Here is a 16042-nt window from a genome sequence, read left to right as displayed (position 1 = left end):
ATGCATGGGCACTGAGAACATTTGATTTCTCACTATTGTCTTAGATTGTATTACTTCATTAATGCATCAATTTGACTTAAAAATAATACACAAATGAAAAGAAAGTGAAAGTAACGGCTGTCACCGAATGTATTCCACAACATTTGACAGAGATGAAAACAAAAATGTAACTGAAAGTTCAAATGTGCTTCAAATGTCACTGAAATAAAAAGGCAAAGCAACTTTTTAAACCCAAACGTGCTCTGCCTCCTCTGCTCAGTGAAGCACTCTGTCAGCGCGAGTCTTCATTGAAATTGCTGGCTGCAGCTTATTCATTCGTGCTGCTCTGAGATTTAATCACTCACCACGCTGTTAGGTTCATCTACTAATGGGAAGCAGGTTGAAATGGGTGGTGTTCCCACAGTGCCATGGAATACAATAAACCAAAGGGCGTGAATTGGATCCGACTTGAAGTCCAGCCAATACAAAAAATGAATTGTTGGACGAACAATGCACATTGGCTCAGGAGGTTTGTTAGTTAGCACACAACAGAGCTGTAGCAGCACATAAACCAAAGGGTAACTCCCCATTGTGATACTTTTTGCCGAGTTGGCCGTTTTTGATTGAATTACTTTAGGTTTTTGTAGTGATATATTTTCCTTTTTCCTATGATGAGTGTGTGTGTAAAACATGTATTGGCTTGCTTCAGTGATTTGCCTGTGTGTGCAGGATTAGTGTAGCTGTGTGTGTGTGTCCATGCACGTGTGTGTGTGTGTGTGCTTTTGTGTGTGTGTGTGAAACAGGTTTGGAGAGGAATGCAGGACCGGTGTAATCCAGTCTCGGTTCATTTTGGCTTTTGTCATCGAGTCAAAAGCCTGAAGGCCTGTGTGCCTCGGGGGCCTCGTAGCTCTGTCACAATTACACACATATTATCTCTCAAATAAAATGCAGACACAATCAGAATGAAACCACATCAGAGCAACACAGTACAACATTATAAATAAATCAGTAGGCCACTCACTACCAGCTGATAACACTTGCTATCTCTAACCATACAGTTTGTGTCAATCTCCAATGCAAGGGTGCCCGGTCACCTTGTAAATGTTTAGTCGGGCAACGTAATGTTTAACTTTCTACCTCCTCATCACTGTGGGCAAACAAACTGAATTCCAGCCTAACATTAACGAAATGATAGGAACAAAACACGTATCTTTCAACCCCCAGCTGCTCACCATCTCTGAGAGTAGTGTTCTTGTGAAAACCATGAAGGATGCATTTTCATGAAAATGACTTGTGTTGTATAAATGTAGGACATGTTTATTTTAGCTCAGATTGAAGAGCATTGATTTCAGAGGCATGATCAAAATCTCATTCACAGGAGCATAGTGTAAACAGGATCTTACTTCATCTCAGATGGGCATCGATTTGGCTTCAACCTCTCCGATTAGCTCAATGTCAGATATCTCTTCCCTTGGTAGCAAACCCAGACCTTTGTTTATAGATAAATATGAATGTTAAACCTCTTGGTTGTTTTATTTTTCATCAATCAAACAAAGTTTCTTCTCAACTTAGCTCTAAGATTGAATTGAAAAGCTCATGAGTGATTTCCTCTCTGTTTAATATTTTGCTGAAACTCCGCTAACTGGTATCTCTGTAGCATTTTTACAGAGTTATAATCCATTTCAACAGACCTGAGGAATTTTCATTAAGATATTTGGTACGCAATTGGATTAACAATGTAGCTCATAATTCTTAGGTTTTCCCTTCTTCCTCTGCTCTTGGCCGTCTTTCATTTCTCTCTTGCTTACATCTACCCTCATCCAGATCTTGGTCTCCTAGTTTCTCTTGAATTTAATTTCTTAAAGCTTGTGTCTTTGTTGTTTTGTAACAGATCTTTCTGTAACTTTGAGACTTCCTGTTGATTTAAACCTTAATGGGATGACTTTTTCAATCTGACATTAACAAACAGCACTTGCCACATTAAGAAACGTTTTTAAAGACAGTGTTCAAATAATGCCAGCCATTCAGAAAGGATGTACAAAGTACACAGCAAAGCCAGCAAAGTGTCTTCTTGTAATGGGTGAAAAGAACAGCTTGTACACTCAAATAAACATTAACAAACATTTCTGTCAGATGGGCATTAATATCTGATCTTCCCTGATGTAGGTTAATATTAACTTCCGCTAACAGCTAACAATCTTTAACTAATATTCATTTTCCACCCATGTCTGGTCACAAAGACAGATTTGTAGCAGTGCTAAGTTCTTGACTAGTTCCCAGGACCCAACTCTGTCAACAGCTCTTCTCACCATCACCCTGGCTGAACCAGGGTCAACATGCTTGGACAGAAGAATGCCTTCTCTTTTAGATATTGTGTTCCTCAGGGCATAAACACTAGGACACTTAAGATACTTGCTTGACCTGGGCAGGCAAATAATGCGAGTTGTCAACCAAGGACAGATGGCAATTTGGTGATCACCGATACAGAATGAACTGACTGCATGGCTAATATTCTTATATATGGATGGCTAAAAGTCTCCATCACATGCTGCATGCATGGTTTACAGCTACACAATGAACACTGGATTTGGTGCGTAACTCCACTTGATGAAATTCAAACCAAGGAAGATTGGGACTGCGAAAAGCATTCAAAGCACAGTTCAAGATATGATTTACAAAAATAAATCTATATGTCAAGGAGTCGGACTCCATTATGCTCAGAAAAATGGGTTATATCAGCTCTCATGCTGTCCTTTAACTAGTGCATGATGGTGATCCAAAACAGTCTGACACGGCCACATCTTAATATGGATCTCTGTTCCTCCCCGAGTATTGCCTTTAATGTTTGATTTTTTTATTCAGTATTTAGAGTAAATCTTGAGATAATTGACACTATGCAGCATTAAGCAGTGAACTAAGAATTAGAATATTTTGTTCATCCCAACATCTGACAAACAACATGCCTGTAAGCACGAAAGGAGATAAATAAATTCAAAGACCTCTCTGATGATGAAAAAGCATGTTCTGTTTATGGAGCATGCAATTCAACCAAGGCTCAAACCAAAATCAAACAAATCAAATCAGCTTGGCAAATCAGTTCACTTCAGTGTGGGTGGGATGTGGATCTGTCTCTGGCATTTTGAGCTACCAGACAGGGGAGCTGCTTGCCTTTAATTGTGAGTTGGAAATTATGACACTTTTACAATTGAATGACCTGACAACAACAACAACACACAATAGCTACAGATTTGGAAGGCAGTATAACATTATACAGCTTTCTGGCATCGCTTATTTGCATCGACACTTCCGTCTAATACTTTCTCTCACTAAAGAAATAAACACACATATTGACAATAAAAATGTGGTCCTATTGCTATCCATTAAATTTGATGTGTTTTATCAATATGGTGCATAAGCTAATGCATAATACCATGTCTAATTTGCTCTCAGGTTTTGCCAGCATTTAAAATATATACCCACATTTCAGTAAACAAGCATCATTCAGGTAAGTGTTGACTGCATTGGCTAACCAGACAATGTAACCTAGTAACCACAGCTGTGTGTATTTGTTACTGCCGTCTTGAGGTAGCATTTCTACCCCTGTTAAGGAGGTTATATTTCTGGTTTGGTTTGCTTGTTTGTTTGAAACATAAGGGGGGTTTAGCATGGGCCAATACACTCATTATTTTCCACTTACGGAAACATCCTTGGCAGAGGTCTGCGCCCTGTTGTTAGTTGTTCATGTGAACCTATAGAAAAACTAATAAGGTCTAATAAAAAACTATCCTGCAATAAACCAGAGGTTGTAATGTTCATTTTTTGTTGACAATGTTTTAACCTCTGATATAGAGTGTTGATTTAACTATGATCATTTTGGAGGCTTGGTACTTTAGAATTGTATTGCTTTTTACTGACCTGTATTTCTATTTGAATACGTTTCAACAACCTACAGTACTAACAAAAATTGAGAATTATATCCGTAACTAAGGTAAGATTCCATGAAAAAAAGTTAAATGTGGAAAGCAAAGAGACTTAAATGTCCAGTTGGACAATGCTCAGGTCTTTCTCGAAACTATCTCTCCAGATCAGTTTCAAACATAACATATTACCTAAATGTCTAACCCTTGTTTGCTTGTTTAATACATTGATGCCAGTTCAAAAAAAGGGCATGTGTACCACAGACAGAGTAAACCAAAGATTAGTAAATGTTTTCTGTCGTCCCCCTTCCCTCACTGTCAGCCAGCATGTCTGAGGCTTGGAGTCAACACATTATTGCAAATGAAAGGAATCCCACACACAGACACACAAGCAGAATGATTTAAAGAGCGCCATTAAAAAAAAAACGCCTCCTGAGCCTAAACAAGACACAAAAACACAAAAGAAAGAAGACTGACAAAAGGACGACTATAGTTCACACTTTAATGCGAGGGCGTGGCTGGTATTTCTGGTATGTTAGCACTGACATTGTGACATGATACAGAGATGTGCTGTTGGTCAGATGAGCTCACTGGAGAGACATTTAGCGTATGTCTCAATTTAAATATTTCTCAATACTGTAATAAAAAATAACACAACATTTTTTAACCAACTTTCACCAAATGTACCCATGAATATCAGTTCACTAATCATTCTGAGTATGCATCAGATAAAGAAGCTGTCTAAAGTCTGTTAAAGTAACACTGGTGATATCTTAGTGATCAAAAATATATCTGCAAAGATATCCTAACCTCTGGCACATTTGGAACACTAAATTGATGGAGTAGTCCTTTAAAATGTAAACATAACTTAGTAACATAAACCAGAGCAAAGTCATTAAGCATAACAGATTACTCCACATTTAGCTGCTTTCACAAAAGGAATACTACATAATGTACATTTAACCATCAACCATGAACATTGGGGTTTTATCAGCATTATGTGCCAAAGTAGCTCCCCTGAGAACTAACAATTATTTATCACTTCCGTTGTTCCATTGCTCAACCAGCAGAAGAAAATTGCATACTGTGGGGCTATCTTGTTTCCAGGTGAACCATCTCTGCTTCACCTGTCTAAGTCTAATCCTCTGTAAAGCCATAATAATAACAGCCTAAAGCACAGTCACAGACATTAAGAGCAGTGGCAACAAGATCTGTGATCTCTCTGTAGTTCATGGGGCGACATTAATCAGGCTATGGGTTCTCTACACGTGTAAATAGCCTATTTGGAACATGGATATTTAACAACAGTCACAGTGAAGTTTGTTTCAAATGGCAATGCTACACTAAGAGGGAAAGAGATGTGAAGATCTGATATGACTTCAGCAGAGGATGAACAGACAGACAGAGAGATACATGCTGGAGGCAATGTGGCAGTGAGGAATTTCCCTCCTCCTGAAAATCCATCTATCACCCAGTTTTCCAAGCAAAGAAGTGGTGGATTTCATCTCTCCCAGCTACTCCTTTGTCTCCCCTCTCCTTTATCTTGCCGATTTTTAATCTCCCTCCCTCTCTCCAACACGATTTGAAAAGATAAAACTCTGCTGATTGGTGATGCTTACGACCACAGTTTATTTTGCCCCTTTATCTGTCTTTAACAGCTATCTCGCCCACTCTAGCCGTCTCACTTCCACTTTTTACATTTGAGTAGATTTCTGCAGATTCAAAACAAAACTGCTTCACAAGTAAATGGCTTATCGACCCAGGTTCTATGCCATTTATTGCATGCATCAGAGAAGAAAACATTTCAGCTGCAGAGCAACAAACAGAGCAGCAGATTAGAAGGAGATAAAGTGAGGGTGTTAGTTACACATGGAAAATCTTATTTGATTTTTTGCACAAGAGAGGTATGACCTAAACAAGACCTGGGTCACACTGCATTCATGACAGCATATTGATTATAACCCTACCAATATTTGATGATTTTGGATGATAATGATTAAAAACTATTTGATGACACTACCGATATTTGAGAATTTCAAAAAATCGTATAATAACATATCCGGAGATTTTAGTTTTGCTTACACAAACCCTAACATAAACAAACAACAATAACAAAATTCCCTCAAAAAAGTGTTTACAGTTTCCAAACAAGATATTTACTGTTGTGTGATGTAAAATGTTATTTACCAATGCAAGTATTTAACAGTTGAACCATAAATGCTATTAATCCTTGTTGTACAAAACATATCTCTGCCAATTCCTTATTTACATGTATTGTCATATATATGCTGGTATAAAAATGTAAGCTGATGCAATATATCTGCAATAAGCTAATATTGCTTGTGCTCTAAAGGCTATAATAGCCCAAATGTCACAAATACTTCAATAGCACATCCAAAAACTAAATTAAAAAATGTGATACATGTTACAAATAATGTTGAAAACATCAACGTTGAAAGACTGTAGTAGAAAGATCTGTTTGACCGATCACAAAAGACAGCAGTGAGCTTTATGAGTCAGACTAAAAACTGTCAGCGTAAAAGAATGCCAGACATGAACAGTCAGCACAACCCTCAATAGAGTCAAACAGCTGAAAATGTGACAGCAGCATGACAGAGTTAAATATCATGCCACTACAACAGAATGACAAAACCAGCAACATGTGGACGTCAAGCTGAGTGCAAAGTCACTACAAAACTGACCAGACCACTTATCATTTACAGCAACTATACAGATTGGCTTTTAATAAATGTTATACACACAGCTAAAGATCAGGAGGCTGTGTCTGAGGTGGACACCAGCTGAAGTTTATTTCAAAAGGGATTTACCTATTAACTGCCTCATAAAACAGCATTGCTGATCTGTTATTTGCTTGCTTCTCTTACTTCTGTGACATTTATATCCTCATGTATCCTGTGCAGGTATCCTTTATGTGCAACTTCTCTTTGAAACCTCAGACATATGTAGCCTATGCTTGTTAACAAACCCTGGAGAAAATAACTGTTTCCTGAGAGTCAAATTAAGCCAGTGGTGAGCAACACCCCCCGGATATGGCCTCAAGTCCCTCAGTTCTCCAGCCTGACAGAAGGAAGGCAGTGTCAGGAGCTCCTGCTGGGATCTCTGCTTGTTAATCATTGTGCTCAGCTGCATGCTAAGCAGGGTTTGTTTGATGGCTTATGAGGCAGAAATTGGCTTTTTACTTTAAATAAAGCTAGAGTTTAGCACAGATCAAGGATATCTGTGGTTAAAAGTGATGAAACAGCAGAGTCAGTTGGCGTAAAATAGAATTGTGTGGTTTATCTGATATACACAAATTGAGATCTTAACTGTAGTGTGCTTATAGTTGTATGTGTGTTTGGTGTGTCTTTTCATGTGTGTGTGCAACAGCAGCTAAGAAAGTGTCAAAAGATAACACCACTATCTCAACAACTGCATCATAAAAACTGTTGTAAATGCCTTGCAAACGTGAAGCTTTTGTACTTAATTACTCATAAAACTGACAAATAAAGTGCAGTAAAGAGATACAGCTATCCTTCAACACTGAAAGAAAACAAGATACACATGATACTGCACACACGCCATAGGCTATACTTTTTTAGATGAAAGCTCCATTTACTAAGACTTTCACTGTAAAGTCACAACTGTGCAAAATGAAAGTCTTATCTGTTTACAAGTGCTTTTTAATAGGTTGGATCAGGATTAAAGAAGCCAAAGAGGGACAGAAAACATCACTGATTTGCCAACAGCTACATTATATTTCAAAGGGTTTTAATCATAGTAGGCTATGACTCTTTGGTTTGAAATGTTTTGGTCAGACAACAGCTGCATTGTCTGTCCACTGTAGCTGGACTCACTTACACCTCTTGGCCCAGTTTCAAAAAGTGTCAACCCCGACCAACCACGTACACTAAACGTGTTAAAATTCATGCGGGAAAATGTTGGCCAAAAATAAACTTACCTGTTCAAACTTGGCCACTTGCTTTATAGGTCCAATCGACTGAAGGAGGAACACGAGAGAAGTTGACACAGGACCAAAAGCGAAAACAGGATAGAGAGTAGTCTTTCTTCCAGCGTAATTAGTTTTTAGTTAGCCCCAAAGCTAAAATACGACACAAACTCTCCGGAACAGTTGAACACCTGAGTAGCCTCCGCTCAGCGCTGCCTCCCTATGCTTCGCTCGTCAACATGAACATCGGACGACGCGTGGTTACGTTTGTCAAACTTTAACAGGTCTAAAAAAGTTTGTTTTAGGGAGTAGGTCCAGGCATTGATACAACACGAACTGAAACCGTGTCGTGAAGCTGCTCTCACACCGCCTCTCTTCGTGTCTGAACCCGTCTGTGAGGAGGGATAGAGTCGGTCTGTCCGGTGGTTACCTGACTCCAGTCATTACCGAGAGGCCAGCCCTCCACACAGCAGCAGTAGTAGTAGTAGTAGTAGTAGCAGCAGCAGCAGCAGCAGCAGCAGCAGCAGCAGCAGCAGCAGCCTCATGTTTCCTGTTGTTCTGAATAACTGCAGAGCAGATACACAGCTTTCACAGCTCTCACAGCTTCGAAAGTAACAGGTTAAGATGCTTATTTAACGATAATATCACGCCATGTGGTGTTTGAACAAATGGTGTAGGGAGAAAGTTAAAAGTCAATGCGAAGTTTACTTTTCTAGGTCTCCTTCAATCGTAAAGCTGTAAAACAAATATCAAACTCAGTAGACGTTAGCATGCCTTTTGAGTGTCTACATAATTCTACTATCATTGTCTCATGTGTGTATGTGTACATTTGATTCAAATGTACACATACACCTTATTCAAATGATTTGAATAAGGTTTTACAAGATGATTGTATTGATAGACATCACAGTTAGAATACTTTTGATTGCAAAGCTCAACCATTAAAATCATTTAACGTCATCAGCCTCACCATGTGGTCTGATTCTTGCAGGTGCTCAAGGCCCTTCCATGGTATCAGAACTGATTTTGATGAAGTGAGGCATCTGAGCAAAATAGGTAATATTTGCATGGGAACCTATCTAATTGTATCTCATGAATGGTATGAGCAAAACTATTGCATTTAATGTAAAACGTCTCTGTGAATGAAAGCTGTGCCTTAAAGTGTAAAATCCCTCTCCGTTCAACTGAATGTTTCCATATCCTGCACTTTCACATGAAAATGGTGGCCTTACTTTTCTAACAGTTCTCTTTGGTTTAGATGTTAATCCTGGACATAATTCAAACACATTCACATACAAAATAAGTACAAATGAAGCCCTTCTTCTAGTTTACAGTACATTTGTTTCATGGGAAAGAAAGCATTTAATAGTCGTATGATGCCACTAAGGCTTTATACTGGACACCATGTTATTAGTGGCTGTAGAGCAGTGGTTCCCAACCTGGGGGGCGCCAAAGATCGCAGGGGGGGCGCCAGGCCTCAGATGATTTGAGGCCAAATATGATATTTAGACTTTTTTTTTTAAATTTTACATATAATTGTAACGCAATACATGATTGTCACTAATGGCGCATTTCCACTACACGGTCGGCCTCGGCCACACTCGGTACGGCTCGGTACGGCTTGGCCGCGTTGGGCCTTAACAGGGCCGACTCACTTCATGCTGCGCTTCCATTACAGTTTAGGAACTGGGGTAGTTACTATAGTAACGCAGTGTAGGCGGAGCCGTGATGTCATCTTCAATGAGAAATCCAGAAACACAACACAGCCGTTAGCTGTTAGCACTCAGAGCTCACAGCTCCTTATATATGTTCAGAAACTCGACAAAAGTTAAACAAGTACACACCACAGACTGCCTGTGTCATGGTGAATACAGTCACTGCTTTATTTATGTCTGTATAGGCCGTTGTTGTGAGTGTGGACGGTTGGGGCATATACTGCGTTAGCTTAGCCAATCTCCATCTAGAAAAACACGAATTTTAAAAGGTTTTTCGCCTGCCGTCTGTCTGCAGACTTGACAAAGCATTAATTCATGGTTTTTACTAACCGGTATCAGTATGTTGTTACTTCGGCATCATTTTGAAACGTGTATTACAATTAAATCACGGTCAAATATGTCCATCTTGTTGTAGTTCTAGCCCTCTTGCCAGCGCTCCTCTCTCTAGTTTAGCATACTCAGCCCGACTCAGCCCTGTTTGTTGGCCCCGATAGAACCACAATTTTCTAGGGCCAGAAAAGAGGTGAAAAAGTGGCCCTGCGCCGTGCCGCGCCGGTAATTGGCCTAGTGGAAGCACAACCAAAAAAGGGGACGGCACGACACGGCACGCTTAAAGCGAGCTCCGCGCTGCAGTGGAACTGCGCCATTAAAGCCTTGTCTCTACATTACAATAAAATATAAAAAATAATTGATTAATTAATTTGAATAAAAATGTAAGTTAGTAGCTATTATAGGCATAAAAAGACAGAAATGTATAATTCTTTCTTTAATAGAAATGTTTCTTCTGCCCGTAAAGTGTCCAAACCAGGCTTTTCTGGATAAGCGCATTTTTGAAACATAGTCATTGTCCATGCCGGTTTCAGATTATTTGTCACAGTTGCTCCGATCAGATCGATCTCCTCCATTTTGTAGATTATTTACGACTTTTGAATCCACATAAACACATCGGCAAAATCCGGCTTACTTTCACCATGTGTTTTAAACAGTTTAATCCCTTTGTGAATTGTTTCCACTTGTGCCGTCCTTTAATTTCTTCATACAGTGGGAATCCAAATGAACAACTTCCAACAGGAGTCATTTGGGGGGGCTCTTGGGAAAAAAGGTTGGGAACCCCTGCTGTAGAGGATATAATGTATTGTTTGTATAACTTTACAGTTTGATTAAACCGTTTTTCACCACTAGGTGATTGTGTCATTATGTAAACAAATGCCCATAATCAATCAATCATCAATCAACCAATCAATGTTTATTTATATAGCCCAATATCACAAATGTTACATTTGTCTCAGTGGATTTCACAGTTTGTACAGAATATCAGTATGACAATACGACACCCTCTGTCCTTAGACCCTCACATCGTACAAGGAAAAACTTCCAGAGAAAAACCCCACAGTTTAAAGGGGAAAATGGGAGAAACCTCAGGGAGAGCAACGGAGGAGGGATCCCTCTCCCAGGACGGACAGACGTGCAATAGATGCCGTGTGTAAATCGAAGAGATAATACATTTTACAGCATAGGTAGACCAAATGTTTGGAAATGCATGTGTCTATAATAAGAAGATGAATCCACGAGGATGTCAACAATCCTGTGGGAGCCATCAGGGAAGTAGTATGATGAGAGTCAGGCAGGACCACAGTGATAGGTTCAGCCACGACTCGAAGTCCAGGACTCAAATCCAGAACTCAGGATAGAGGATCCAGGACACAGGATCCAGGACTCAGGATCCAGGACTCAGGTTTAAGGATCCAGGACTCAGGATCCAGGACTCAGGATCCAGGACTCCGGATCCAGGATCCAGGACTCAGGACTCCGGATCCAGGACACATGATTCAGGATCCAGGACACAGGACCGCAGCAACAGGATCAGCCACGACTCAGGATCCCGGCGTAGATAGACACCAAAAATAAATTTGGGGGAAGCTGGGTTATTCGGAACATCAGAGTACACAGGTACAGGCAGACAGAAGGAAGAAGTAAGGTGTCCCCCGACAGTCAAAGCCTATAGCAGCAAAACTAACGTGTCTACGTACATGGACTCCCTTAGGATAGGCTGAGGGAAAGGGGTAGCAAGTAAGAAGTAAGGAACGGAGGTGGAGAGGCACAACGTGTCTACGTACATGCACTCCCTCAGGATAGGGTGAGGGAAAAGAGTAGGAACTAAGATGTATGTGCCACATCTATACCATGAGCGCATTGCTCCTAAAAAGTTTTTTTGGCACTGACACCAATCAACAGTTGTGCGTCGACTTGGCAGGGATCAAGGCACGTATATGCCTCTCCCTGCTTCCACCGTCTACACACACAACCAAATTACATCTATACCATGAGCGCATTGCTCCTAAAAAGTGTTTCTGGCACTGACACCAATCAACAGTTTAATCGGTGTATATTTAGCTGTGGTTTCAGCAAAATATAACGCTTGATGATCTTTATCCTTTTCAATATTGCAGCCTTGAGTATCTACCAATAGGAATACCAATCTGATACTTTCCTTTCCTTTTTCTTTAACAACCAAGCTGTTTGTACATTTGAGTGGATGCACTTTGCTTAACCTAACCATCTAAAATAACTCAAACTGTCAAACAAGTATTCTACTCCCCTAAAGGAAGGAAGCCATAGCCCACAAGATGACTCAGTTATTCAATACTGCTGCTGCTTTTTATTCAAACAGCATTTTTGATTGCTAAGCACTATTGACATATTCAAATAGCTTTTAAAGTGCAGCTTCATGCAAAAGTTTAAGTCTGAGAATGTAGAATAACAATTGTTATTTAGTCAAAACCTCATTTGAAAGTTGTTGACATAGGGTATAAAGAGCAACTGTTTTTCATAATCTTTTTGTTCTCTTTTGTGATACAGGTTGACTGTGGGAATCCATTCCTAATTTAGGTTGGCTGCTGACGTGAATCAGGAGCGAGGTCCAAACATTTTGCTGACTTTTCCAGACGCTGGGTAGAATCGGGCCATATTAATAAGGTAGGTTTTTCTGGTGTTTTCCATTTAATTTCAATGATCAGTCAGACCTATATACACTACCCATCTCTCTGGGTATGCAGGATTTCAAGTTTAGCTGTTTGGTTCAGTTTGCATTGCTTTGTTCCTTGTGTATTATGTATTTGACAAGGACAGATCGGTTGGATATTTATTGAAAAGTAATGAATTGGGAGAACAATTAAGTATGTAACTTAACCATACTGGCCCAAGTTTGCCTTCATACTATTCATACCAAAAAAAAGTGTCCTCATGTATTACATCATGACATCAAATACATGTGTTGACCCTGGTGTGGGAAAGATAACACGTTTTTTATTAGGGACTCAAAGGACGGACCAAAGGCACTATTAAAATACTTGAGAGCTTCATGAAATACAACTAGGCCAAGCTATTTTTATGTATATTTCATTATGACTTACTCGTGTGTATAATTTATACTACAATATAATTCAGGCTCATTTTATCACGATTAATTGCTTTTTTAATTCGCCCAAATCTGGTGTATGAACCCCTGAAGTACTATCGTTACAACGTCTTTAGAGATGGTCAGGGTTTCAGACACATGAATTACAGCACTGCTGACCTGTACTGTATCTTATTTTATAATCCCATTTTGCTAAATATCTGATTAATTCTTTATGGCTGAAATTCCCCAGCATGGCAATTTGAAACGAGAATGTCCTTGGCTGTGATCCACAGTGATAGTGTATGAAATGAGCACATCCACTGACTCGGCCTACTTCTGATTTCCCAAGACAAGAGAGTCCCTACATTTAAACACACACTGGCTCTTATCACACAGCTCCTCCATAACACTATGGCCACTCAGTCTCTCTGTATTTTGTGTGTGCATGTGTTTGTTGGGGGAGGTACTTTTCAGTATAGCAACCTTTGCTTAGCAATACTGCATGCATGTGCTTTTGTGGTCTGTGTGTTCATGCAAAGTGTACCAGCACCTTCTATACAGTGCTCTTTGTTCCCTTGTGTGTGTGCTTGCATGTTCTTTTGTAGCATACTGTAGAAAGAGCACTGTTTGTTTGTGTTTGTGTTTTTTGTTCATACAAGTCAAGTGTAAAAAGGGCACGACATCATTAGTTTATAATGTGAGGTTTCATGTGTTACCTACATTTTGTGAGTCAAAATGTCATGGAAACCTCTGACAGCTGGATGCCAGTTTGTTTTAACATAGCATACTTATTGTGGCTTATTTGTATGTGTATGGTTGTGTAAATAGGGACTCTAGGTTAAGTAGGTCTGCCACCCTATGACCAGTGACATTTGTCAGTATTTGACATTGATTTCACGTATGGCAACTATGGTATCTTTTAGATTAGAGATCATATTATCATTTACTTAAAAGGCATGGTTGTGGGTTGGGTTAGTTAACTAAGACAAACATTGACTCATTTTCAGGCCTTTTGGGGTCAATGGAAAATGTCACATCAGATTTTAAGTTTATATGGTGAACCTGTTTATATGCAGGGATCTACTGTTCACCTGCTATAGATTGTATCTCTGCTGTAAGGAGGCCGTGCAGGTAGCCTACAGTGGTATTTTTCAATGTTTTTGTTAAAAGCAGCTGCAGTTAGTGGTGTGAGACACATCTGTAAAGTTTTAGCCATGAGAATAAAAACGAAGAGCTGAAAGACACACAAACTCGTAACAATTCTCTCTCTGTCTTTCATCCCTGCACAAACTGCCAGTTACCTGATCCTATTTTATATGAACTTATTAGTTATAGGCAGGTTAGGTGAGGGTTTGGCAACAAAAACACTTTATATATCCTTTATTTAACCAGGTATAAGTCTCAATGAGATTAAAATCTCTTTTTCAAGAGCGACCTGGCCAAGAAGGGCAGCATGAACAAAGTTACAACAGATCAAACACAGACAATACAGGCAGACGAATACAGCGGCCGTAAAACACAAATGAAATGGCACATTAACCAGTCAATATGCAAATAAAATAAACTATTATAAATCATTAAAAACTGGCACAATTTAAAACGACTTCAATTATGCAATCACATCGACCAATGGATTATTGTTCTCTGTCCTTTAAGATGGACTTGAATTCCCCCATAGTGATTACATTTGACAGTTTCAGCTCCTTCTGTATATTATTTTTCCGAGCAGAAGGGGCAGCATATTTAATACTTTGTTGTTAGGGGAAGATGGTGAAAGTCAAGGATGCTATATGCCAATCCACAAGCCCAACCTCCACGCCTTTGAATTCCTTACATCACAATAGGGCACAATGCATTGGGTATAGGGAAACTAGGTTGAAAGGAAGGTTAAAGAAAAGAAAGTCAAGACAAGACACGAATACTGCATGTTTTTGTGTGTGCAATGCATGGATGCACTGATGTGTGTCTAGTCTATTTGCAGGCTGTTCATGGCCACCTCTGTGTACTTGCTCTATTTAGTCTTACCTTCCCCATTTTGCCCTTGACTTTGACAACTCTCTCTTTACACTCTCAAACGTCTGATGATAAATGATCACATACATCAATCTATAAGACCAGACAGCCGCGTCTGAAGGTATTAAGCGTCATGAAAGAGATGCCACACACCTACAGAGTGTGAGTTAAAGTGATGGAGCAGAAAATAAAGATGTCCCTTGGGAGGCTGTGAAAGGCAGATAATAGTCACTGAAATGCAATGCAGTTGTTTCTATGTCTTTGCAGCAACCATGTGATATTGTGACAGAAAAACTGTATCAGTGCAAAGTGTCAACTCTTGGTATACCTTACAGTGTTTCCCACAGAATTTGATTCTATTTGTGACGGCCCGCCACAAATAAATCAATGTACTGTATGGGAAACACTGCCTTATTAGTTACAATTGGAGATGGCTTTAGTGAACTTCTATATTTATTCAAGTGGCAGTACAAATAATGACTAACTTGGTTGACATGATTGCCTTTTTAATTATTGGCTTTTGATCACAATGTGGTGTGTTTTTTTTTAGATAAAATGATTTATTTCTTCTTCATTGTATGTGCACTCTTAAATGGGTTAGTATGTGTGTGTTTCTGCAAATCCACATTTCCTCACTTGTTATTATACTGTATGAATGCAGTGGGTTGTCATGGGAACTATCCGTTATTATAACCGTCAATGAATCAGGGGAACAAAATACCCTTTTCTGTGAGTGGTGTGCCCTCTCCAGCTGTGATGAGTGCAATGGGGGGGGGGGGGGGGGGGGGGGGGAGAGGTGTAACGCTGTGTCCTTGCTCTTTTAGTCTAAAAGTATTTGTAAGAAATGGAGATATACCGGGAAATGTATATTGGCAGAAGGGATGCCAGAGCTTGTCCTTGGCCAACTGTTTACAACCCTAATTGATATACAGTTTTTGGATTAAATATGAGAGCAGACATGTTTACTTTCCTTAAGTGTTAAAGAAAAAGTTTACCATTTCATAAGTGAATAAGTGTCTTTCCCAAAATTGAAAAGCTATTTCTTAACCTTAAGCCATATTAAAGGCTAACC

At 39.5% G+C, this 16042-nt stretch overlaps 1 protein-coding gene across 2 annotated transcripts in view; it reads right to left on the bottom strand.

The window, feature by feature from the left end:
* The window catches only part of palm3 (paralemmin 3), a 33144-nt gene extending 24812 nt beyond the window's left edge, over positions 1-8332 (bottom strand). The window contains exon 1 of one of the 2 annotated variants that reach the window (XM_034130201.1): positions 7855-8332. The gene's annotated coding sequence lies outside the window, so the exon portion shown is untranslated. The remainder of the gene's footprint in view (positions 1-7854) is intronic. The other variant, XM_034130200.1, reaches the window with a different exon arrangement.
* Positions 8333-16042: the final 7710 nt, after the last annotated feature.

The sequence above is a fragment of the Trematomus bernacchii genome, unplaced genomic scaffold (genome assembly GCF_902827165.1).
Source record: "Trematomus bernacchii unplaced genomic scaffold, fTreBer1.1, whole genome shotgun sequence".
Classification (NCBI taxonomy): Eukaryota; Metazoa; Chordata; class Actinopteri; order Perciformes; family Nototheniidae; genus Trematomus; species Trematomus bernacchii.
Note: the sequence above shows the minus strand (reverse complement) of the source record. Positions and strands in the feature narration are given on the sequence as shown.